The 27496-nt window shown below is 44.9% G+C and overlaps 1 protein-coding gene across 2 annotated transcripts in view; it reads right to left on the reverse strand.

Annotated features, from left to right (window-relative positions):
* TIAM2 (TIAM Rac1 associated GEF 2) overlaps nt 1-21973 on the reverse strand; it is a 232760-nt gene extending 210787 nt beyond the window's left edge. For both annotated transcript variants that reach the window (XM_060114499.1, XM_060114497.1), the window contains exon 1: nt 21809-21973. The gene's annotated coding sequence lies outside the window, so the exon portion shown is untranslated. The remainder of the gene's footprint in view (nt 1-21808) is intronic.
* Nucleotides 21974-27496: the final 5523 nt, after the last annotated feature.

Genomic DNA, 27496 nt, shown 5'->3' on the forward strand with positions numbered 1-27496 from the left:
GGAAATGAAATGAAGGATGGAGACATGTATTGTCAAGGGCAAAAAATGGACAGAAATGGAATATGAAGAGCATGAGATGAGTTACAATAGATTTTCTGAACTCTGGTACGTGGAAAAGGTCCCCACATTATTTGTGTCAAAGCAAACAGAATAATGATCTGCTCCACCTAAGTTGTTTAAAAAAAAAAAAAAGCCTGCTTAACAGCATCTTCAATGTTTTCTAGCCTAGCAAGAACGATGAGAATCCAAGTTTCAATCATACTTAGCACTTTGGAAAAACTCTGTGAGCGCTGCTCCAGCGACCAGGACTCCAGCCTCTTCTGATGGGAACTGTCAACAATCAATCATACATGCTAATGCTGGATGCAGTGTCACAGATAATTGAAACAGCTGTCAGAGCCAAGCGGCGCTTCAGAATTCCATATGGCTTGTAAAATGCACGTGTGCTTTCCACCCTGCCCCCTCTCAAGAGAGAACCAGGAGAAAAGGTATGAAGTCAGCCAGACTGGGACCCAATCCCAGCTCTGTGCCTCTGTATCCTCACCTACAATATGGATTTCCAGTATCCTTTTCACATACTTGTGGGCAGCATGAATTTTAAAAGCCCCAGCACAGTGCCTGACACAAGAGATGTAGCACATGTTAGTAACCAGGCCTTTCTGCTCTTCCCTTAGTTCCTCAGCCTCTCACAGCATGCCATTTGCAAAATACAGAGCTCTTAGGAATTCCCTGGCAGTCCAGTGGTTAGGACTCCATGCTTCCACTGCAGGGGGCACAGGTTCTAACCCTGGCCAGGGAACTAAGAACCTGCAAGCCCTCCTTCAGCATGGCAAAAACAAACAAAAAAACCTAAAAAACAACAACAACAACAGAGCTCTCTCAGGCAAACATTTTAAAGCAAGAGATAAAACTCTTTGCCAAACTCTGAATAGAGGGAATTTGTAGGTATTTTCTGACCTGCTTTGTGGACTACCTATGGCACACACCCCCTTAGCGGCACAGACCAACTCAACTGGCTGCGGACCCCAAACCCCAGCTGCACTCAGGGGATGTGAGGGGCGTCTTATGCACAGAGGAAGCCTGGGGCCTCGAGCCCGAGGCAGGGCCAGCACCAAGGCGTGAGGAGCGAGAGAAGAGATGAGCAGAAACTCAGATGCCCTCGCAGCTGTCCACGCTCACCAGGTGGGAGACGCTGGGCAAGCAGCCGAACCTCTCTCCCCGCTGTCCTCTCAAGTGAGTCAGGACTCACGCGAAGGTCTCTCCTGGCATTTTCAGATTCAAATAGATCAGGGACTCCAAAGCAGTGTGAGATTTTAATGTGGGGATGTGTGTACTCTTTCTATAACAGCATCACAAGCTGTCCTGTGGTGACTTCTGTGAAATATCATTATGTATGTTACAGAATCATGACTTAGAGGGCTTCGGCTGTGACTCTGCTTTTGTTTTTAACATCCCACCCACCCAACACAGAGGTAGAGAAAAATACTTTTTTTTTAAGTCTATATTCAATCTAAAGCTCAAAGGGAGGAAAAAAATCAAAATATGTAAGGATTATCTTCCTCTTCCTGCTCTGTAATCTTCCTCTTCCTCAGTGAAATCTCACACTAAAGAACAGGATAAGAACTGTGGCCCTCAGGTGAAGATCTGTACAGTAGAAAGTAAACAGGATGATACAGGGGGTGGGTTGGTGGGGGGCAGGGAAAGGACGAACATAAAACATTTGTAATAAACTGGCCAGAAGAAAAGATGATCTCTTTGAATTTGCAGGCTCTACTCAAACACTATGTTATTTATTAACCACTCCTTTTTTTTCTTTCTATAAAGAAATTCAGTACAGTATCAGCTTTGATATATTTACAATACTCCACTTGGAGCAAGTCCAGAGTCTACATTTGGTTTTAAAAGAAGTTTCTTCCTGCATAGAAGCTATCTCAAAAAGCCAAAACACACATTCAGAAAAGCTGAGCCTCTTGTTAACATTTTCCAAGCACACAGTAGCTACGCACCATTTGCTACCCACCAGAACCCCTCCAAAAGTATCACAAGGCTGCCAATTTCCCCATGCATATATAAGAATAAGCCTGAAAAAGTGTCTGTTTGCAGAAGAATTCCATTTTTACTGGTATGCCAATCAAAAATTCACTGTCTCCCCAGAGAGAGTTCACTGGTTTTAGTGACTTGGCCGAATATCAAAACAGTTGTAATTAAATGGATTTCAGAGAGACAGATAAGGTATAAAAACTGAGGGTGATCCCAAAGGAACTAAAATTATGCTTAGCACATGTTTAAATTATGTACTAGTCATAAGGCAAACCACTGTCAGGCACACCTGAGGAGAAAGATGGATCAACTGACCCAAGGAAGTATGCTCTGAAGATAGGCCATTTCAGTCCAGCGCTGGGAGTGACCGATGACTACCCACATTTTTTCAAAGTAAATATTTCACATCCAATCATTTTAATATAAGAAAATCTGAAAAGCCACGCAGTCTCAATTCAGTTCATTTGCATCTTAAGTTGAGACACTCAGAATGCAGCAGGTCTATGGTCAGGGCCGAGAGAGAGCTTTTAATTCAACAGATGAGGCACAGACTAAATGATCACCTGTCCAGAGGTTGTCTAACTAATGTCAGTTCCACGATGACACTCCCACCCCTTCATGACAACTACGTCTTACAAACTGAGTGGCTACCTGCAATATCTAAGGAGGCCATGAAGTGCTCACCCAACATAAATATGGCCTGAAAATAACTGCTTCCAAATTTAATTAATTTTTTTAACCTCCTTCCCAGGCTTAAGAAAATGAAACACCTGTTGATTTATGTATGTAACAGTATAACAGTATCTACCAGATCCTCCAGGCCCCATCTCTAGGGAAACTCCACCCACAACAAAGCTGGTCACGTGTGATTCAGAGGGTATGTTTATAACGTTTCAAAAGATCTTATTTATTTATTTATGTATCTATTTATTTATTTATTTAGGGCTGTGTTGGGTCTTCATTGCTGTGCATGGGCTTTCTCTAGCTGCGGCGAGCAGGGGCTACTCTTCGTTGTGGCGCGCAGGATTCTCCCTGCAGTGGCTTCTCTTGTGGCGGAGCACAGGCTCTAGGCGCGCGGGCTTCGGTAGTTGTGGCTCGCAGGCTTAGCTGCTCTGCGGCATGTGGGATATTCCCGGACAAGAGATCGAACCCGTGTCCCCTGCATCGGCGGGCAGATTCTTTACCACTGCACTACCAGGGAAGTCCACAAAAGATTTATTATAATAACACAATTGTAATTTTAAAGATGGTCATGGGTATCCCAGGAGTAGAGGGCACAGGATGAGAGAAACCGTAGGTATGATTGTCACATACACGTTTGACCCTTGAACAGCCCAAGGGGTAGGGGCGCCAACCCCACGCAGTCAAAACTCCCTGTATAACTTTACAATCAGCCCTCCATCTGTGGTCCCACATCCACGGATTCAACCAACTGCAGAGATGCAGTACTGCAGTGCACACTGATTGAAAAAAAATCTGCACAGAAATGGACCTGCGCAGTTCAAACCCATGTTGTTCAAGGGTCAACTGTATTTTCAGTCACTTAGCAGGAACACTAACATCTAGGTAATGTGTGGAGGGCTGGTAAAGTGGCACTTGTCTCTATGTGGTTAATAGCGAAGCAAATATCAGAGTGCCTGTCAACTTCCAGAAGCATCAGGTACCATGTCTGGCTATCCAAGCTCCTGAGATCTCAGGGACCTCAGCCCAGAGCCCCCAAGAGCACATCACCTCCCACCTGCAGGCTGACGCCTAAAAGTCCGCTCTCGGAGCACCAGTCTTGTCTTCACTTCAGTCCATCAAACTTTTTCAAAAAACAGTTTGCTACTTCCTATCTCCCCTCCCCCTCAACCCTTTTTAAGATTCATTCTTCAAGGAGAAACAAGAAAGGGCTGCAGCACATATATACACATTTTAGAAAAACTCCCCAGGTGATTAAGAAGACCCTTCTCCCCAGACTGAAAACCTCTGCTTTAGCTAAATGTTTCTGCTTCAGAGATATTCTAGAGGTATCTAACTAATTAGCCATCCATCCATCCATCCATATCTATCCATCTAATCTACCTACCAACCTTTCTAGAGATATCGAGAGAGACAGAGAGAGACACACAGAGAGAGATCCCTAGAATGGATATACATGTGTGGATGCACACAGGTGCATGCACATGCCTGTGCGAGTGTGTGGAGAGATCCCTATATACTGAGGGATATTTATCCCTATATATATAGATGGATGCGTGTATTTAACTTTGACAGGTAAGACATACTTTGCCTTGTGGCTTAGTATACCTATGTGTGATGATGCATTTTATTTGTTAATTTGGACAGTGTTTGCGAATGAGATTAACATTTAAATCGGTGAACTGTCAATAAAACAAATTGCTCTCCATAATGTGGGTGGGCCGCATTCCATCAGTTGAAGGCCTGACTAAGAACAAAAAGACCAGCCTGAGCAAGAGGGAGTTCTCCAGCAGACTGCCTGCAAACTTCATCTGAACCAGGCTGAGTCTCCAGGCTGTCTGCCCACACTGAGATTCTGGACTTGCGGCCTCCATAATCACATGCAGCCAATTCCTTATTACAAAATTCTTTCTGTATATATACACATCCTATTGATTCTGTTTTTCTGAAGAACTTCAACTAATACTGTATATATATCTCCCTATCTATCTACCTACCTATCTATATCATATATATACATCCCTATATACATCCATATGTTTGTGTATGTATATATGTGTATATATATATATATATATATATACACACACACAAATATATATTAAACTAAAACAAAAGTTTCAAGAAACAATATCCTTGCTACACGTAATATATTTAGATTCTTTCTTTTATTTACAAGATATATTACAAAATCCATGTTTGGGGCTTCCCTGGTGGCGCAGTTGTTGAGAGTCCGCCTGCCGATGCAGGGGACACGGGTTCGTGCCTTGGTCCAGGAAGATCCCACATGCTGCGGAGCGGCTGGGCCCGTGAGCCATGGCTGCTGGGCCTACGCGTCCACAGCCCGTGCTCCTCAACAGGAGAGGCCACAACAGTGAGAGGCCCGCGTATGCAAAAAAAAAAAAAAAAAAAAAAAAAATCCACGTTTGGTACATTGTCAAGGATTATCCCAGGCCTTCTGATCAAATGTTAACTATAACACTTAACACTTAAAAGAGAAATTTTAATAGTGCATCCTCCATAAATTCACAGTAAGCACATATTATGTTGAAGGCATAGAAATAATCCAGAAAGCACATGAAGTATTTCTGAAGCTAAATCCCACATTTAGCAGGGTGGTAATTACATTCTTAAAATATGTTTAGATACTTTCTATTCAATATTATGATATGTCATTCCATCTCATGTGTGTCTTAATATGGGTCTTAGTCAAAAAAAAACAATGTCAGAAAGTTATTGGAATTTTTTTAAAAGTCTATCAATAGAATTAAAAACAAAACTAGCCACTAAACTGATGTCACTACCTGTGACTTGTTGTTTGAAAAACACTGTTTTATTCAAAAGGCTGAGCACTTCTACAGTGTCTGCTCCTGGATTTCCCACTTAATCGATGGCAGAGATTGTTCCATTCTTATGGATATTTAGTTTCTTTCTATTTAGATCTTTTCTTCTAAGGAGAATGAGCCAAGGAAGAAGAGTAAAAAATAAAGGTTTCAAGAAACCCAGAACAGAGACTCACTGAGTACCAAAGTCAAGTTAAAATTAATTCAGTTTCCTTTAAAGCTGGTTTTAGGGTTTCCATAAAGTGGTTGACAAAAGGAATGAAGAGCAATAGGCAGACATCTCTGGACAGTTGTGACATCTGAGATCTTTCATTCTTTTCATTAAAACGTTGGTACTGGGCTTCCTTGGTGGCGCAGTGGTTGGAGGTCTGCCTGCCGATGCAGGGGACACGGGTTCGTGCCCTGGTCCGGGAAGATCCCACATGCCGCGGAGCAGCTGGGCCCGTGAGCCATGGCCGCTGAGCCTGCACGTCCAGAGCTTGTGCTCCGCAACGGGAGAGGCCACAACAGTGAGAGGCCCGCGTACCACAAAAAAAAAAAAAAAACTTTGGTACTGCTGTTCTCCTTCTTATCTATTTTCCAGTAAAGATTATGAAATCCAATTTTAGACATGACCATCAGACTTACAAAAACACTTTCAATTCAATTACACACACCTGCTGAATCCAAAGGCAGTAAGGCACATCCCTGTTACCCAAGTCGTCCACCTACCCTCCACCCGTTTCCCTTCTTACTAGAATTTCCCCATTTCTCACCTGAAATGAGCTGTAAATTGTTTATATTACCATGAAAGTCTCAGACTCACTTCCTGCCTATTTATATAGCCTAAACACAGTTTCCTATATAAAAAAAAAAGCACAACCTTACAGTTAAGTCTCTTGGTTAGACCTGTTCAACTCTTTAAGTAATAGTGTACAGTTTCAAGAGTATGCAGAATCAAAGGGAAAATGACAAATGCCAGGAGCCTTAGAAATCATCTCTTCTATTGGATTTATCACTGTTTTAGGTTCTTCAGAGAGACCCCAGGGATGTCTTCCATCTCCACTCCAGGGGAACAAGACAAAAAGATACACAAGAGGGACCTCCCTGGTGGTGCAGTGGTAAAGAACTGCCTGCCAATGCAGGGGACACAGGTTCAAGCCCTGGTCCAGGAAGATCCCACATGCCACAGAGCAACTAAGCTCGTGCGCCACAACTACTGGAGCCCATGCGCTCTAGGGCCTGCATGCCACAACTACTGAGCCTGCATGCTGCGTGCCTAGAAGCCGTGCTCCACAACAAGAGAAGACACCACAAAAAGAAGCCTGCACACTGCAAGGAAGAGTAGCCCTGGCTCGCCGCAACTAGAGAAAGCCCGCGTGCAGCAATGAAGACCCAACGAAGCCAAAAGTAAATAAATAAAGAAAGAAATACATTTATTTTTTTTAAAAAGATACACAAGAGACACAAATCCATTTATCCTCTACCTCTGCTGCCATTAACATAATTCCAGTTTCTCTCTTTTATATTTTGGAGTTTCACACAATATGTAGTTTGGAACAAAAGATTCCTGTGATTTCAAACATTTGAAAACTACTAGTATTGTACCATCTCACAGACAGGAAAACAGAGCCCCTGAGAAGCGGACTGGTATACACAGAGCTACATCACCATTCACTGAACCTCCAGGGCAGCAGTTCTACAAGTGTGGTCCAGGACCAACAAAAGGATCATCCCCTGGAAACTTCTCAGAAATGAAAATTCTCAGGCTGATCTCAGACCTACTGAACCAGAACCTGTGAGAGGGGTGCCCGGCCATTTGTGTTTTAACAAGCCCTCCAGGTGAATTTGATGCCCTAAAGTTTGAGAACCTCTGCTCTGGAGCAATCCCAATGTTTTCCATTATTCTCTTCCTCTTCTTATTCTAGTTAGTCCCACATCTCTACTGCAGTACACATTCAGCAACTGCCCCAGAAATACTGAACCTAACTGGAAAGTCACCCACTGAAAAAGCCAAGATATCATGAGAAGGTATTTAGTCACTGCTAGTGCAGTCGATATATTTCTTTCTTTTCTCACCATAAGAAGAGGCACATCCAAAGAGCCAAAGTTTCAATGTTTTCTAGAAAATCCTAAAGATGCCACCAGAAAACCACTAAAACTAATCAACGAACTTGGTTAGGTTGCAGGATACAAAATTAATGCACAGAAATCTCTGGCATTATCATGCACTAACAATGAAAGATCAGAAAGAGAAATTAAGGAAACAATCTCATTTACTGAATCAACAAAAAGAATGAAATACCTAGGAATAAACCTACCTAAGGAGGCAAAAGACCTGTACTCAGAAAACTATAAAACACTGATGAAAGAAATCAAAGATAAGGGCTTCCCTGGTGGCGCAGTGGTTAAGAATCCGCCTGCCAATGCAGGGGATATGGGTTCGAGCCCTGGTATGGGAAGATCCCACATGCTGCAAAGCAACTAAGCCCGTGCGCCACAACTACTGAGCCGGCACTCTAGAGCCCATGCGCCACATCTACTGAAGCCCGCGTGCCTAGACCCCATGCTGTGCAACAAGAGAAGTCACCGCAATGAGAAGCCCACGCACCACAACGAAGAGTAGCCCCAGCTCACCACAACTAGAGAAAGCCTGCGCTCAGCAACAAAGACCCAATGCAGCCTAAAATAAATAAATTAAATAAATAATTTTTTTTTAAAGAAATCAAAGATACTATAAACAGATGGAGAGATATACCATACTCCTGGATCAGAAGAATCAATACTGTGAAAATGACTATACCACCCAAAGCAATCTACAGGTTCAATGCAATCCCTATCAAATTACCAATGGCATTCTTCACAGAACTAGAACAAGAAATTTTACAATTTGTATGGAAACACAAAAGACCCCGAAGAGCCAAAGCAATCTTAGGAAAGAAAAAAAGAGTTGGAGGAATCAGGCTCCCTGACTTCAGACTATACTACAAAGCTACAGTAATCAAGATAGTATTGTACTGGCACAAAAACAGAAATAAAGATCAATGGAACAGAATAGAAAGCCCAGAGATAAACCCACGCACATATGGTCACCTTATCTTTGACAAAGGAGGCAAGAATATACAGTGGAGAAAAGACAGCCTCTTCAAGAAGTGGTGCTGGGAAAACTGGACAGCTACATGTAAAAGAATGAAATTAGAACACACCCTAACACCATACACAAAAATAAACTCAAAATGGATTAAAGACCTAAATTTAAGGCCAGACACTATAAAACTCTTAGAGGAAAACACAGGCAGAACACTCTATGACATAAATCACAGTAAGATCCTTTTTGACCCACCTCCTAGAGTAAGGGAAATAAAAACAAAACTAAACAAATGGGACCTAATGAAACTTCAAACCATAAACAAGACGAAAAGACAACCCTCAGAATGGGAGAAATTATTTGCAAACAAAGCAACTGACAAAGGATTAATCTCCAAAATTTACAAGCAGCTCATGCAGCTCACTATCACACACACACAAAAAAACAACCCAATCCAAAAATGGGAGGAAGACCTAAATAGACATTCCTCCAAAGAAGACATACAGATGGCCAACAAATACATGAAAAGATCCTCAACATCATTAATTATTAGAGAAATGCAAATCAAAACCACAATGAGGTATCACCTCACACCAGTTAGAATGGCCATCATCAAAAAATCTACAAACAATAAATGCTGGAGAGGGTGTGGAGAAAAGGGAACCCCCCTGAATTGTTGGTGGGAATGTACAGCCACTATGGAGAACAGTACAGAGGTTCCTTAAAAAACTAAAAATAGAACTACCACCCGACCCAGCAATCCCACTACTGGGCATATACCCTGAGAAAACCATAATTCAAAGAGAGACATGTACCACAATGTTCACTGCAGCACTATTTACAATAGCCAGCACATGAAAGCAACCTAAATGTCTATCAACAGATGAATGGATAAAGAAGATGTGGCACATATATACAAGGCAATATTACTCAGCCATAAAAAGGAACAAAACTGAGTTATTTGTAGTGAGGTAGAGGGACCTAGAGTCTGTCATACAGAGTGAAGTCAGAAAGAGAAAAGCAAGTACCGTATGCTAACGCATATATATGGCATTTTAAAAAGTGGTACTGATGAACCTAGTGGCGGGGCAGGAATAAAGACGCAGACATAGAGAATGGACTTGAGGGCACGGGGCGGGGGTAAGGGAAAGCTGGGATGAAGTGATAGAGTAGCATTGACTCTACTACCAAATGTAAAATGGATGGCTAGTGGGAAGCTGCTGCATAGCACAGGGAGATCAGCTTGGTGCTTTGTGACCACCTAGAGGGGTGGGATAGGGAGGGTGGGAGGGAGATGCAAGAGGGAGGAGATATGGGGATATATGTGTATGTATAGCTGATTCACTATGTTGTACAGTAGAAACTAACACAACATTGTAAAGCATTTATACTCCAATAAAGATGTGAAAAAAAAGTTTCCATGTTTTCAAAGAATAATTCAAGAGAGCAGAATTTACTAGTATTTTAGAGGTTAAACCTCAAAAGGGCTGAGCAATGCTAAGAAACTTGTTTCCAGAAAACCAGGATCATGGTACCCTGGACTGTCAGTGACCAACACCCACTGAAAAAGAGGACCAAAGAGACAAAGTGATGAAACACGGGAGGATTATTAAACTATGAGACAGCTCTTTCCAGGAAAACCTGGTTCGGATACCTCAGAATAAGGAGGAACATGACTACTGCTCGCCCCAGCATTTGATCATTGATTTCGCTGCACCTCAAACTCTGTGCAGTTCGCGGCATAGGTAAGCCATCTACACAGGTGAACTTGTTGACCTTCTGCACAATAACCATGGAAGAGGCACCATGCAGGCTAGCTACCAGTCGTAAGCCACATCTCAATTTCATGCGATTTTAACAATTTTTGAGAATGCCAAATGAGAAATTACACGAAGCTTCAACATCAAAAACTATGAGGCATTGCTGTTAGAATCAACCTATTTGAACCTGTTACTCACTTTTCCTTTATGAAGTAAAATCTTTTCAACTAGTCTTTATTAAGTCCTCGCGAGATGAACCTTCATCTTGAAAAGTAAGGATACACTAAAGTGGAGAGGCATGCAGAATGTAGGCAGGGGAAGGTGTACATGAGGAAGAAGCAGTGTTTTTAGCTAATTTCCTGAATTGAGTAATGTGAGTAGAGTGATTGGCTAACAAAGAACATAAACATTGCCACAGGCTTTGCTCATTTACTTGGGATAATGGAATACCTTGCAATAATAATGCTTTGATAGGTGGAGTTTACTTCATCTCTTAGCAGCATCTCCCTACGCCCACCCCACCCAAGCTCCTACCTGTTTGCATGTACTTGCAGAAACCCACACACTAATTCAGCGAAGACACAGACTTGAGAACCAGACTTCAGACCACAATTTAAGCATGATTTCTATTTGACTAAACAGTAAGTTTTCTTTTCTTGGATGCTGTCATTACAAGGCTGCAGGTACCTGCCCTTAAAACCGAGGGTGCATTTGGAAGCATGGCCCACTGTCTTGCCACAGAAAGTCAATCGTAGGCCGCAAACTATCATCTTTGTAGACATATTACTAACTTCTTCCATTGTTTGGATATAATCAAGCCCAAAATGTATTTTGAATTTCACGGACATCTGTTTTATAATTATTTTGTTTATAATACAAGTTGATACACTTTAAAGATGTCAGTTTTTTTTGTTTTAAAACAATTATCAAAAACATCATAGTTATTTATAACAGAAAGGCAGGACAAAGCTATGTTTCCTCTTACACAAAATAAAGGCGTGAACTAGATCGCTTCTAAGATTCCTTTCAGCTCAAATAATGTACACAGTACCCACAAATCTCCCACTCACACCTAATTAGGAAAAGGTCTATTTATCTTTGTACAGATGACACAATCTGTTGTAACCCACATAATAAGCTCCAGTTGTAGGCCATTCTCTCCATGTAAAGTTGTACATTCCTTTGGGCAGGCTCTAAAGTACACAAGCTAAGAAGTTGTTATTGCCTTTGCTAACTCCAAAATTTCATAGGTTTAGTTTCCTTTCCCATAGAAAATCTAAAACATTGCATGGTTTTTTGATGCAGTACTCCTAACAGGTCCTCTTAATTTTTAAGCACGGAGAAAAATTCTAGAGTAAAGAATTCTGGGGGGCTTCCCTGGTGGCGCAGAGGTTGAGAGTCTGCCTGCTGATGCAGGGGACACAGGTTCGTGCCCCGGTCCGGGAAGATCCCACATGCCGCGGAGCGGCTGGGCCCGTGAGCCATGGCCGCTGAGCCTGTGCGTCCGGAGCCTGTGCTCCGCAACGAGAGAGGCCACAACAGTGAGAGGCCTGCGTACCGCAAAAAAAAAAAAAAAAAAAAAAAAAAAGAATTCTGGGATGTAGGCCTCGCTCTGCTTACCATTAACTTCTTCCAATGGGAATTAAAGCAGGTCATTTCACTTTCCCAAAACATCAAGCTTCTCTTCTGAAAAATGGGTTGAATTAGATGATTTCTAAAGTTTATTCTGTTCTAGAATGCTTACTGATATATAACTATTAAAGGAATATAGCACAGTTTGTGATTTGGGACCACAACATTTTGAATATGCATATGACTATAAACCCTCATGTCTGTATCACCACTATTTACAATTTTTTTTAAAGTTTGTCATCTCTTCTACTGCACACAAATATAAATGTACTTATACATTTTGAAATTATTCAAGAATTTTTAAAGCACTCTACAAATGTTTAAAGGTTCTCCTTTAGACAACAGGACAATTATATGAGGTGTTATTTAATGTTGACAACAAAATGTGGATGTGCCCATCCATTTTCAGAACTACCCATTGACTGATTTGCTGAAAATTCCAAATGCTGGCTGCGAACTCTGTATATACCATTCAAGTTTTACTGAATTTTCTAACTAATGAGATTTATCAAGCTATCAAAATTTAGCTTGTGTGACAGATAGGTTTTCAGAAAATGCCATACTACAATGACATTCTCCTCTCAACACACACCAAGACTTCAGCAATGTCAACCACCCTTCTGGACTCAATTTCCTCACACATTTACACTAATGACTGAGGTGGAACTTATTACAGTTGAATTTAGTGACATCTCTAAATTTCTAAAGACAAGTCATTTTAAAATTCCTATTACATGGAAAGCTGAAATACAACTAGGCAAGACACTGCCTGTTAGTATTTGTTAGGAAATGACTTACCAAAGAGATAGAAATGCTTCCTCATTCATAGTCATTACAAAGTAGATGTTTCTACGTAGATTGAAATTCTCCTACTGCTTTTCACTATTAATATGCTTATAATTAATATACTTAACAATTTTTTTCTTTAGGGACCTGATGTTTCTTTTTAAAAACAGTGCCTGTCAAACCACAAATCATGGATCAGTCTGAAATAAGGAAAACTGCATTGCGTTTCTCTGTGGCTAACCTCCAAATCTCTTGCCCATCCCCGGCAAAAATTAACATGGTTAGGTTCTCACAGTCCTACAGGAACCATTTCAGATGGGGATCCTGCGGCAGAAAGACGTGGGAAAGAAGATCTGGGTTCAGCTCTGCACGCTTCCTCTCCAAGCTGAGTGTCCTAAGAGGGCCAGTCTCACCTGAAGGACAGAGTTTTTCAATGTACAATCAAAGAGCCACCAGCCACACCTGGTGTGCCTGAATAACTGCACCCTAGACGTCCAGAATCATCATCTCAGGGCGACTTTCAGAAACCTGCATTTTAACAGGCTCCCAAAGTGATACTGATACAAATTCAAGGCTGAGAACTCCCATCACTGGCTTCATTTTCTCCATCTATAAGTGAAGGTAACAAGACTTGTCCATTATCTCTAAATTCTCTTCTGGACCCTCTTCACAGTCTGTCATATTAAGACTCAGCAGTGCCATCATTTTACCAACATTCTCATACAGCTTTACCTTGGACCCAGTGTGGCCACTTTCTTCTACATAGTCTACATGGCTACTTTGTTCTACATATATTCTATGTGGCTACTGTTTATATCTATTCTATGTAGTTACTTTGCTCTACATATATTCTATTACATGGCTACTTTGTTTATATATAGTCTATGTGGCTTTGTTCAACATATATTCTACAAAGCTACTTGGTTCTATATTCTACATGGCTACTCTGTTTACCTATACTCTACATGGCTATTTTGCTCTACATCTATTCTACATGGCTACTCTGTTTATATATATACTACATGGCTACTCTGTGCTTCCTATATTCTATGCCTGCCCTGCTTTCTCTTCACCACCTCCAATACAGCACTGATCTTTCAGTTTCTTCCCCAGGCATTCTTCTGTTTCAACACTGAATTCCCCTCCACCCAGTTCCAGAGGCCTTGAAATCCATATTATCCACAGCCCCCAAGATCACAGATAATTACCTCCTAGCAATGTCTCATTACACATTCTGGATTTACCAAGACCCTACATGTTCACCAGCACTGCCCTCCTTACTAGTGTTGGGCGATGGTTATCTGTCGTCCAGTAAGGCTCAAATGCCAGTGAGCTAATAGAGTATTGTAAATACACGACTTTTATATTTTTATGAATTTTTCTTCTGCTTTCTTATATCCTATTGCTGCACAGAATCATTGAGTTCTGTAACTGAAAGGATCCCTAAAAGTCATTTAATCCAATATGACTCCCCTGACCACCAAAGTTCAAATTAAGCAATGGAAACCCAGAGAGAATGTCATGTTTCGTTCAAGATCACACAGCTATTTTTGGCAAAACTACCCAAAATGCAGAGCTCTTAAATCTATCCAAAACCCAGAATTCCACTTTTGTTTTGTTCCAAAACAGTATCTTGACTACTTGGATTATTACCTCTGACTGGACAAATACCAAGAACAATTCAATCAAACACATACAAATATCTTTCAAATAGTTAGCTCCTTGTTGCCTATCAGAATGGAAAAAAGTGGAGGCACTGATAAAAGTCACACGTGTCCCAAAACACCACAAACAGCAAACCTTATGGAATGATCACTTTTATATAGTTAATAAGGAATCCAACTGGGGGCAGGGAGAGGATGCAGACACATATACAGCCACTGTGTGGGCAATGCAGCCATTCAGAAGCTGAACCCCAAGAATGGTGAGGATGGAGCATTACATTTCAAGAAAAAATGGGGGGTTAGTAGAAGATCAGGAGAGCTTCAGAAGGATGACATTTAAGATGAGTCTAAGGCTTCCCTGGTGGCGCAGTGGTTGAGAGTCCGCCTGCCGATGCAGGGGACATGGGTTCGTGCCCCAGTCCGGGAAGATCCCACATGCCGCGGAGCGGCTGGGCCCGTGAGCCATGGCCACTGAGCCTGCGCGTCCGGAGCCTGTGCTCCACAACAGTGAGAGGCCCACGTACCACAGGAAAAAAAAAAAAAAAAAAAAAAAAAAAGAACCTAGCAGCCTGAGGAAACCAGTGCTCTCCAGTTATAATAATAAAATTCTGATTTTTAAAAAATGACCTGCTAGCAGGGGTTGGTGTATACATAATGAATGGATCCAGTCCATGGTATTTCTCATTTTCTTTTGCATCTTATGTAAAATGAAGTTATTTGCCCACATGATATGCAGTGCACTTCCCAATGAGAAGCTCAACAGACATTTGTGAAGGGAGAGTTAGTACAGATGACCATGGTTTCACAGAATGATCAGGATCTTCCAGAGGGCAAGTTCAAAATGGGTAAATATTTTGGTTTCTGATCTGGCTAACATTCAAGGCTTCATGTTTTCATACGGTAGGTACTGATCCCACAAGTTTCAAATGCCACCAGCACATAGGATAACTTAGTTCATTTCAGTGTATTCCGGATGTGTGCTTCCTTGGTTTCCGTTCATATGTATAAATGCTCTCTTATGAAAGTATGATAACATCCATTTTAAACAAGCCTCACGGTTATCCAGCGTGGTAAGGGTAAATGTGACTGTTACTCTATCAACCAAGCCCTGGCATGAGGCCTGAAGAGGAAGGTTAATGAGAAGAATTTGATGCTTCAGTTGCCAGAAGACACTGGGACTCATTAGAGAATAATTCTAGTTTCTCCCTGAAGAATCTCAGGCCCTCAAAGGTTTAGCCAAGTTGCCAAATGAGTAAAAGGTGTATTCCCAACCAGAGTCTAGATTAATACACAGTATAATGATATTGCTACTACTCCACACTTCAGATGGAGAAACCTTTATTGTTTAGCACTTTACTATTGATAAAGAGTCACATATTTGGCAAAGGGTCACTCAACTTCATAATCGCCAAACAATTTCAAACACGTAGAAATTTAAAAACAATTTCAATGAGCACTTCCTGCATTCTATCGACCACCATTTAAGAACAGCCACTAAGGCACCATGCTGGCCCTGGAAGAGGTACAAAAAGAAAATAAGCAAGGCACTCCCTGTGTGATGGAGAAATTGCCCCCAACTAAATATCCCACGATGAATGCCACAACTGATACAGACCACATAGGACAAAGTGCCTGGAAGCACAAGAAAGAGTGCTTCACGCTCAGAGGAAAGGCTTCGCTGAGTCTCAATAAAAAAGGATGAACAGTTGGCCAAACGGGGAAGAACCATCAAAGGGAAGGACAGAGAGAACAGTGCAAAGCAATGGAACAGGAATGGAGTGTGGTCTCTACTTTGCCAGCCCAACTCCCAGCTCCATCCTGCTCACCACCCTTATTTTACATGATTTGATACAGCCAGCTCGGATCTACAGGGAGGGAAGAACTAACACTTCCTGAACTCTCATCCTGGCAGGTAGGGTTCTAAGCACGTTATGTTAATTAGTTCATTAATTTCTCGATTCTCCAAATAATCTTCTATGAGGAAAGCACTGCTGTGACCCTCCTTTTAGGTGTAAATCCTGAGGCACAGAACACTCTTTACAAGACAAAGCTATTTTGAATTTCTAAAATGATAACAGGGACTTCCCTGGTGGCGCAGTGGTTAAGAATCCGCCTGTCAATGCAGGGGACACGGGTCGAGCCCTGGTCCAGGAAGATCCCACATGCCGCGGAGCAACTAAGCCCGTGAGCCACAACTACTGAGCCCACACGCCACAGCTACTGAAGCCCGCGTGCCTAGAGCCCGTGCTCCGCAACAGAAGCCACCGCAAGGAGAAGCCTGCGCACCGCAACGAAGAGTAGCCCCTGCTCGCCGCAACCAGAGAAAGTCCGCATGCAGCAGCGAACACCCAATGTAGCCAAAAGTAATAAAAAATTTTTAAAATGATAACAAAATACTGCACAAGAATCCATCACTATATTTTAAAGGCACTTTAAAGGATTTGGGGAATCCTTAACTTTTACCAGTTTGAGAAGATTTCCAGGCTTATTTTCTATATGCCATTTCCCAAACTACGGATGACAAAATTCTAGTTTTCCATCCTATTCCCAATGCAGAGGAATCACTTAGTAATGGGAACTCTTAAAGAACCATGTCCAAGAGACACATTCAGAAATCTAACCGTGAATTTAAAAGAAACCTTGTAATCCAACACCACAAAAACACAATGAAAGCTGCAGTCCAGATTCTGTTACTCAAACTGCAAACCTCCTAAATGGAAATGAAGCAGACCCATTTCCAGCTGGATGGAATGCCTGGAGAGGGGTGGGCTGGATCCCAGGCCAGACGGAATCCAAGATAGGAAATGCATTACACGCTCCTGGCAGGGAAACTTCTCGAGCACCAGCCTATGTCTCCTGACCTCAGTCTGTGGGAGGGCTTCGGAAGGGGCACTTTTTGTCCTTTCTTAAAATTCTGAACTAACTCATAAAAGCTTTCAAATTCTACATTTTTTTAATTAAAATCCTCGATTCATTTACGAGTAGAGACATGCTAACAGTTGCGACAGAATGGGAGAGAGGAAGGAACACGCAGTCAGACAGACCTGGGTGAATCTCAGCTGTGCGACTTCCTAACTGTGTGAACTTGGGTGAGGGGCCCCCGCAGGTCCCCAGCCTTCTCCTTCTGCATTGCTGAGGTCTGTGGACATCCTTAACTGGATCCACTGCCCCTTGCCCACCACACTCTTCCTCGCCAAGTCCATCCCACCTCCTTCAGATCTCAGGACTCCGTCCCCTTGTGCTTTCCCACTGCCCAGTCCAGCTGCCTGTGACCATCTGCACAATTACAACTGACCATCTTTCTGCCGGTCTTGTTTTCTTAAATCCACTCACCATACCCTAAAGAGGGACTGGTCGAAAATGCAAATCGCTCCTCTGACTAAAGCCAAAGTGACTTGCTTTTACGTCACTTGTCTTTCTTCTCCACTTGAAGAAGTCCTTTACTCAAGTCCAGAGACTCAAGATACTTAATACACTTTAGGGGTCACCAAATACCTGTTCCACGTGGAGGGACAGTTGTTTAGGCTTCGGTTTCCTCCTCATTCCACGAGAGCCTTGTTGCTCTACTCAGAGGAATAAATGGGGCGATGCATGCAGAAAGCCAGCACAGTGCCTGGAGGGCACTTCCCACCACACAGTCTAACCCTTCAGTGTTCTAAAGTTCGCAAAGTGCTTTCACACGTGTGAGCTCATTCGATCCTTCTAACAACTCTGCGACTCAGGAGGTTACAGGAAGAAATTGAGGCTGGTGATGTCCAAGGCTTGCAGAATCAAGGCTAGTCTGTGGACAAACCTACTGATTCCATATCCTGAGTTTTTCTACTGATGCCTCTCTGTCAGGAGTCCTGGCTTCTTTTACAGAAAACATTTCTTACCCATCTCTTCCATCAAGTTTATCAACACTTTTATTGCATTTAAGAAATACAAACATATAGGCCAAATTCCACTATAATGGACTCCAAAGGACTTTGGTTTGTGCTATATCAAATAATTACTTTAAATAAGTAAGCTTTCAACTGGCTCGTTCATTCATTCCTTCATTCAGCAAATATTTATCACCTGCCTACTTCACACAAGGCATTGTGTTTGGTGCTGGGAATCTTCCCTTTCCCTGAGATATAGTCTATACCTTCCAGATTTCCCAACTGAAGCCAACAATGGAACATACAGAAGCTTGAATACATAAAAGCACTTGAATAAATAAAGCAACGAACTAAGAGCCAGGGAAGCTGAGTGCTCACCTTGGCTGAGCTACTACCTAAGCTCTGTGACCTTGGACAGGTCCCTGGTACTACTTTTCCTTACCTATAAAATGGGAAAATTGGTATATATTATCTTTAAAGTTATTCTATGCTATGAATTCTAGAGAGTCCAGGATTCCAGACAATTGTCAAGTTCTTTTGATGTTTAATGGTATACGCTTTTTTTTTTTTTTTTTTTTTTTTTTTTGCGGCACACGGGCCTCTCACTGTTGCAGCCTCTCCTGCTGCGGAGCACAGGCTCCGGACACGCAGGCTCAGCGGCCATGGCTCACGGGCCCAGCCGCTCTGCGGCATGTGGGATCTTCCTGGACCAGGGCACGAACCCGTGTCCCCTGCATCGGCAGGCGGACTCTCAACCACTGCGCCACCAGGGAAGCCCATGGTATACGATTTTATACCACCATTTTATAAATTTTGGTGAGATGATCCACATATAGACTTTAGCTTGACAAATATCTCTAGATTGCCCACAAATTGTTAGAAGTTTGAAACTACATACAAATTTGGAGCATTTTTAAGAACGTTACAGCCAACTGAGCTTGCAAACTGCCTCCACATAAAAACTGCATTTTCTGTAATGTGTAAACTGCAATCTTAAATGCCGATCTCATTTGAAGAATCTAAATAAATTAGATTCAACGCCTTCTTTTCTGACACTCTTTTTTTAATTCTGTGATATGTCACTTTAGGATGACTGGTGCTTGTGTACAAAATGGCACTTCAACCAATGTAGTAACACATGTTCATGTAAGCAAAGCTCTTTATGGCCTTACTTTTAAGAGTCTTATACCCTTATCTCTCGCATCAAATCATGATTAGATGCATAAACCTTAGAGCCTTGAAAGGCAGTCAGCTGAGGAGGCCCACCACGTGCTGGCACACATCTCGGATGTCCACCTGTGAATTTACATCCCCAGATTCTTCCCTGTAATCAAGGAGAAGACACCTCTTATGTCTGGCTGTTCAAGAATCACTTGAACAGCCAGACATAAGAGCAAACCAAAGCACATTCCTATATCCTGACTTACGTGAGGAATCTGCCCCTAAACTCCGGCTTCTTTCTAGACGTCTGTAGAGACGGTGCTTTCTTTTCTCTCATTCAAGGAATCTTAACTGAGCTTCTGCTCCGTCAGTCTCTGTGATGGGTGCTGAGTTGGGTCAATTAGAAAAGGCGGCCCCTTCCAGCAGAGAGGAGGGCACCAGGGGCTTGGTGAGTGGAGTGTAAATTGGATTTCAGCCTCCACTTGCCCACTGGACAGGATGACCGTGTGCAGCGAACAACTCACAATTTGACAAGGTGGCATGGCCAGAGGTGTTTAAAAAAAAATCACGTTCTAGTAGAGACGCTGACTACTAGAGAAGAAAGAGCTTAACTGCCGAGTGACAATGAGGAAGGAGAGCTTGCTAGAGAATGCATCTGACTGACACATGAAGGACGTGTGGGTAACCAACAGATGGACAAGTGGAGCGAGAACAGTATAAACAGAATGTTCATTCATTCCAGACAGTGGTCTGGAAATGACGACTTGGAAGGAGTCTGATGAGGCTGGCTGTGTGTGTGTGGGGGGGTGTCATGCATGTGTGTAAGGGGGAGGGGGGAGGCGAGACCTGGGGAAGAGTCAGGAGAGGAGGCTGGAAAGGCAGGCAGGGGCCAGAAGATGAAGCATTTTATATGGCAAATTAAGGTGTCAAAATTGGATTCGGAGATCATTAGGGGCTCGTTTTGCTGCTGTAAATAATAACCTCTTCTTGGATTATACCTTGCCCTGTTTTCTCACATTTACCAATCACAAGGTAATTAGGGGCTCTGATTCCCTAAAGCAACAAGTCTTACCCTGTAAGCTGAGCAGGTAAAATCCAATGGAAAAGAAGTTTGCTTTCAGCACAGCACCAATCTTGATACTACATTTTTAGAATATAAAAACCTTAAAGAATACCAGAAGATGTTTTTAAGTGTGTTCGTATACAAGTTCTATTGGTTATGCTCAAATGATAAGACCAGAAATTGACACTTTTTATTGAGCTTAGGTCTGAAATATTTATAGCATATGGTCTGCACCTGTAAGAAACTTAGAAGACTTTAAAAGCTTTTATTAGAGACCCTCCAGCTTAAATCTACTGGAGAGGGATTGGAGATTACCAGGTGCCGTCCGTTAAAATAATTATGTCAGCGGCATTTGAGGGACGGGTGGGAGAACGGGTGAATAAGCATGAGAAGAGAACCCCAAGGCCTTGGCCACATAGTGAATAAAGGTCTTAGCGCGACGCAAGGCTGCCTAGATTACAACTGTCACCAGGCAGTCTCTCACAGGGCCCCCGCAGAGGCAACGCGAAGGGAATATCTTCAGGACCAAGCAGCCTCCCCTCCCCCCCCCAATTAAGTAAAGTTACCCTATTTTGCTATTTTAAAAAGTATGAAGACGCATGGAAGCTCATCATGGTAAGTTTCACCATTTCTTCAAGAGAAACGACGCCGTGCAATCGTACCCCACCCCGGACCTTTACGGCGGCTGCCGGCCGTCAATTGTTGGAAGAATGGCCTCTTTTCTTTCTAAACTGTTTTTGGTAAATATGATCCGTTTGCGACACGACGTGTCGGCTTTCCCAGAAACTTGGCACCTGGGCCCCTCGGAGCAGAGCCGGGCGGGGGCAGCGGCGGGACTCCTGCCCCTCCCGCCCGGTGGCCCCGGGCTTGGGGGACCCCTGGGCTCGTCGACCTGAGCCGCGGGTGCAGGGTCTGCTCCCCCAGGATGTTCCAGGGCGCTGGGCCACCGCACCCACGAGACCGGGCTCGGGGCGCGGAAGCCCGAACGCGGGGGTCGGGCGGGCCCAGGAGCACCGCGAGGGCCGGTGATCTGGAAAGCGTTTCCTCCGCCCGGCCAGGCTGCGCGGGGGTCCGGGACGCGCCAGGGAGCTGCCACCGTGCGCCGGGTTGTGCCGGCTCGGCGACCGCAGCCGCAACCCTCGGCTCACCGCCCAGGGCAGGCGCCGGAGGGCGCGGCGAACAAAGCCGAGGAGGTGGGCCGCCCGCCCCGAGCCGGGGTCCGGCCTCGGCCCCCGCCTTCCCCCTTACCTGGGTGGAGCGCCCGGCACCCGCCCGGGCCCGAACCGGCGACACGGCCGTTCCCGCGGGGTCCCGGGGTCACGCGGGGCGGCGCCGGCCGACTTGGAGAAGTTGCCAGGGTCACTCCGTCCCGCGCGGGCGCTGAGCCTCCGGACACCGCTACTACCCCTCGCCTCGCGCGCAGCGCCTTTGGCGGCGAGAGCGGCCGCACCTTCCTCCCCGGCCGCTGGGCCCGCCTCCTCCCCGCCCCCGCCGCCCAGCCCAACCCAGCCCAGCCCAGCCCACCCCCGCCATCCCCCATCCTCCCATCCCCCCACCAGAAGTCCCCCCCGCCCCCCCGGCCCCGCGCCCATCCCCCGCGGCGCCCACCTCGCCAGGCCCCGGACCCCGCAGCCGGCTCCCGGGGCGGCCCGCGCTCCCGCCCGCGTCCCCCGCCGTAGCCTCCTGCGCTTTCTTTCTAGGACTTCCCAACTAACCAACACCGAGAACTCCACGAGCTTCGAGTAAGCGCCTACCATGAGCTCGGCGCTCCGCCTGCCATCGTGGATGCGGTGCGTAAGGTCCGGTGCCTTCCCCAAAGAGCTGAGAGTGGGAAGACGCTTACTCGGGTACCACTAAGGACAGAAGCAGGCGGAATCTGAAGCCTCGTGGAGGCAGGAGAGACTGCTCGTCCCCTAACCTTCCTGAGAAGAGAGAGATGGAGGAGCCGGAGGGTTCGGGAGAATTCGGACTTCCCAGGTGGAAGCTGTAGGGTTTATTAGAGAAACCTGGGGAATCCAGAGGGCCCGGATGATGGGGAGGGGGAGGGCGCTCGGGAGAAGCGGGAGTGAGGGCTGTGTTCCCACCCTCGGCTGTCCCTGCCTTACAAAGGCTCTCGAGTAGAGAGGAGCGGGAAGGGGGAAGAGTTCGTGTGCTGGTGTGGGTCCCGCAAGGAGGAGGCGCCAAGACAGGACTAGATACGGAAGAATTTTCTTAGGGGAAATGGCTGTGGGATTAAACGCCAGGGGATTCCAGAGAGCCAGGCTTCACGCGAGTCTGATCCCAGTGAAGGAGAGAGGGAAGCAACATCCCAACCTCCTTGCAGCCTCAGGAAGATCATGGGTGAATCCTACACCCAAAGTTACCCATCATAGGAGGCCCAATTCTCCTTGGTACCCACCTGCCTGAGCATCCGTGTCTCTACCAGTCCTTAGCTGGGAGCAGCCAGAGGAGAAATGTGGCCTTGGGCACAAACCCAGAGGTGAATTTCAGAGCACAACAGCCAGGGCCCTTCCTCAGTTAAACTCCCAGAAAGCTGGAGATGGTTGGAGATCTTCCAGGAAGATTCCCACAGCTGGCGATTCCCCAGTCTACAAGACACATGGAATCAACTTTCCCACACACACCTACAATTTTTAAATGAAGCCCCAAGGGTTTGCTGTGTTCAGACAGACCTGGCTCTCCACTTTCTACTGCCACAGGCTTTGGCCACACTGACCCCTCTCCACTACACAGGCTCTCCCTGGTCCTGTCTCCACTCAGGCACACGTGGCGGTGCCTCGGGGAATGCCTCCCACTCCACTCACCCTCCAGTTCCCAATTCAAGCATCCCCTCCTCTAAGGAGCTTTTTCCCCTTAGCACAGAGCTACCACCCTAGGATCTTTATATGTTTTTCACCCTTGCTTCTTGTATCATGTTTTTTCATGCTGTTTCACAATGTTTTTGTTTTTGTTTTTTCTGATTATACAAGTCACATGTTCATTGCGCAAACTTGGGACATATAATCCAAATGTCTCCAATTCCCCCAGTCTTCAAGGGACACCTTCCCTTGATAGATAAGTAATCAGAGTCTGAGCCCCATCCCATGTGTATCAGTCTGGATCCAATCAGAAGAGAGAAACCACACAGCAATTAAGCGGTAAAAGTTTAATAGAAAGAATTATTAACTATGACAGGATTTGGAGCAATGAGGGATTGACTGGTTAGAAGTAAAGAGGATGCAAAAGAAAACAGGAACAGCAGATACAAAGACTCTTAAAACAGCCACTACCCCGGGGGCCGAGATAGATCACCCAAGGATAAGGGTGCTCCCTTATCCCTCCCCCACCCCAGGCTGAGACCCAGACCTTGTTGGGGAGAGCATGGCTATGGTTCACTAAGTGCCAGGGAAGTCACTGTGGTATCACGCCAGTGGAACTTGCTGGAAATCTACCCTCTAGGGTGTGGGGAAAGTTGTATAGAGGGAGATGTCTCATGGAAGCAGTTCGCTGCAAAACCACCCAGAAAGAGAGGTGCCAGAAGAAGCGGGTGGCCACTGGGTGCTGCCCTGCACTGCAGGATCCTGGTGCTGGAGAAACCCCTCAAAATGCAGGAGCCACAGCCAAGCGAGGCAACTGGCAGACAGAGTCCTGCCCTCCTGCAAATTCTGCCCACACCCTGCACTGGCAAAGCTAATGACGAGGCAGCTGGCAAGGGAAATTACATAAAAGGCCCAGATCCCTTTTTACAGAGACAGCAAAAAGGATGAATTTGGAGCTGACAGGCAGTGAGTCGCTGACTGGCATGCCGTGCAACCTCAGAAAAGTGCAGGCGTTGTCCAGTTTCCCCTCCGCAAATATGCCTGCCGGGTCCTGATGAATAGGATCTTCTCTCCAAATCTCGCCCTGCTGGCCTTTGTCTTCCTGATTCCCACTCGCTCGGCTGCAAGTTGCCTCTTAGCATTTTCTCCTCCAGTTTTGCCCCAAGGGGGAGGCGTGGCCTCTTCCTTGCCTAGCTTCTCACAGCAGGGCTATGACCAAGTTGTGAGGTCACAGTTCACATCAGATTGAACAGACGTCTTGGGGAAACGGAAGGGAATTACAGAAGGGGAAAAGAAAAAAGCGAAAACCAAATAATGGTCCCCAAGAGGCGAAACCATCCAGAGCCTCTCTCTCCTCAGTCCAAGCCCCATACAGGGCGCCGGTGTGCACCCCCGGCCAGAGTCCAGGCCGCGATGCCGTCAGGGCCTAGCGAGGGAGAGAAAAACTGTCTGCACACCCTCAAACTTAGGGCCACTCCGTTAAATTAAAATAACCTGCAGAGATGGAGCTCTGTCTACAATCAAGATGAACATTTGCATGATTAGGAAGTGAAGTTAGCCCCCAATACCGAAACTCGTTCAGTTATTAATCCATTTACGGAGCCTTTACTCAGCACCTGGCACTGTACCAGGCAGTAGGGATATAAGCTGTGTCATCATTACAATCTGAGGGAGACAGATAGTAAACAGATCATTTCACAAATAGTTATGTTTGTGTCTCTGCTAAAGATGCAGAGCATATAATGAGAGTTAACCTAGCTCTAAGGGATTAGAGGGGGCCCAGCTGAGCTCTGAAGGATGATTGAGTTGGATTGATCATTCCAAGTAAAGAGAATGGTGAATTTGAAGCTCTGAGGTGCGAGAGAGCTGGGCCCATTGGAGAGGAAGGGAGTAAGGACAGAGCAGCCAGAGATGAGGCCAGAGAAGCAAAGAAGAGCCAGTCACGCATGCTTTTGTTGGCATGTTAAGAATTTTGGATCTTATCCTTTGAACAATAAGAACCTTCTGAAAGGTTTTAAGCCCCAGTGTAGCTGGGGGGCGGGGGGCTGGAGAAGAGACTGGAGGGTATATTTGGGGAGGGTATATTTGGGAATGGTATGCGGAGAATATACAAGACTAGTGTCTAGAACAGAGTTTGAACCGGGAGATGAAGACAGAGAAATAACCAGCCCGGAGTAATCCAGTCTAACTCAGGGCCTGGCTGAGATGCCTGCGGGAAAGACTGCGAAAGAGACAGAACTCTCGCGAGATGGGGTCGGATCAGCAAAGAAAGCTGACGGGGAAGAGACAGGGAGCTGGGGGACCATCAGGAAGTTATGCTGGGTCATCTTCATTATAAAGCAGGATCGCTTCCCTGTAGAATAACCAAAGGCCCAGTTAAAGCAAACCTACTCTCAAAGATAAACTCAAATCTCCACCCCTGGCAAAGACCAGAACAGCCTGTTTTTAAAAGAGGCGGCCCCAGTGTCCTCACCATCCACTCACTTCATAGCCACCAAAACTCTTCAGCTACAGTATCCTAGTATTTACCAAAAAGTTAGATATTAGCTGTAACCCCACTCCCTAGAAATAACCATTCTGTCCTATTCTCTTGCAGGCTCTTCATACTTAAATTACTCAAATCTAAATTCCTTGAAGTAAGGGATCAGCCCAATTCATCTTTTTATCCCCAGTAACTTCGTACATTTTCTGGCACCTAGAGGGTATCTAGCAATGTTAGCAGAATTGAAATTCATTTCCAAAATCTTTCCAGTACTGGGCAGTATTTCGTTGGACTTTCTGGTAGTAGGACACTTCAGAAAACAAGCCATCCTTCCTCTGTACTATGTCAGAAAGAGTTTTCTTAAAACACCTTTCTAGTTTTGGGAAGTTTTTTGTTTGTTTTGGAAGTGGTGGGGGGTTTTGTTCTCTTTTCTCTTTCCCAAAACCTGAGGAAAGAGAATCTTCTTGCCAAGTAAACTCTCTGCCTCAGCCCGGGCCCCGCCAGAAGTGACATCACACACACATACACACACACACACACACACACACACACACACACACACACACAGTGGAATACCAGTCAAGAATGACTGCATTTAAAAAGAAACGAAATTGAGTTATTTGTAGTGAGGTGAATGGACCTAGAGTCTGTCATACAGAGTGAAGTAAGTCAGAAAGAGAAAGACAAATACTGTATGCTAACACATATATATGGAATCTAAGACAAAAAAAAAAAGGTCATGAAGAACCTAGGGGTAAGACGGGAATAAAGACACAGACCTACTAGAGGATGGACTTGAGGATATGGGGAGGGGGAAGGGTAAGCTGTGACAAACTGAGAGAGTGGCATGGACATATATACACTACCAAACGTAAAATAGATAGCTAGTGGGAAACAGCCGCATAGCACAGGGAGTTCAGCCTGGTGCTTTGTGACCACCTAGAGGGGTGGGATAGGGAGGGCGGGAGGGAGGGAGACACAAGAGGGAGGAGATATGGGGATATATGTATATGTATAACTGATTCACTTTGTTATAAAGCAGAAACTAACACACCATTGTAAAGCAATTATACTCCAATAAGGATGTTAAAAAAAAAAAAAAAAAAAGAATGCATTTAATACCTATCTCCACGGAGCTCAAATTCACTTTTACAGCTTGTTTGCGGGTGAGAAGGAGGATCCCAGCGCTGGTTACCTCCACTAAGTGCTTTCCTATGACTTCATGCCCCAAACTAACAGGCTCCATGCAGCCTCCCTCCCAGTGCCCCAGGATCCAGTAAACAGACAAAGACCACACTGACTCCAGCCCAGCGTCTCCCCAGTGCAGGCAGGCATCTCTGCCAGTGGGTCAGGCTAACTTTGGAGAAGTCAGAGGATAGCCTTTTCAAGGGAGGCTGCATCTCTCCTTTCTGAAGATCATTGGCGGAATACAAACGGTTCTTTTAGCGGCTGTTTCAGGAGCTTGCAGGATCTACTCCATGGCACTTTTCAAACTCCTGAAAGAAAGAAGGCAGTGGGCCTGATTACAATTCCAAAAAGCTGCGTTTAACCCAATATTCTGGATGCACCCTGCACAGCCTGCAAACCATTTGCACATGTGTATGATGTAGAGTGGGAGGCCAGGCGGTACACCTGCTCACGGGGTGATGGATCTTT

Source organism: Mesoplodon densirostris, chromosome 12, assembly GCF_025265405.1.
Source record: "Mesoplodon densirostris isolate mMesDen1 chromosome 12, mMesDen1 primary haplotype, whole genome shotgun sequence".
Taxonomy (NCBI): Eukaryota; Metazoa; Chordata; class Mammalia; order Artiodactyla; family Ziphiidae; genus Mesoplodon; species Mesoplodon densirostris.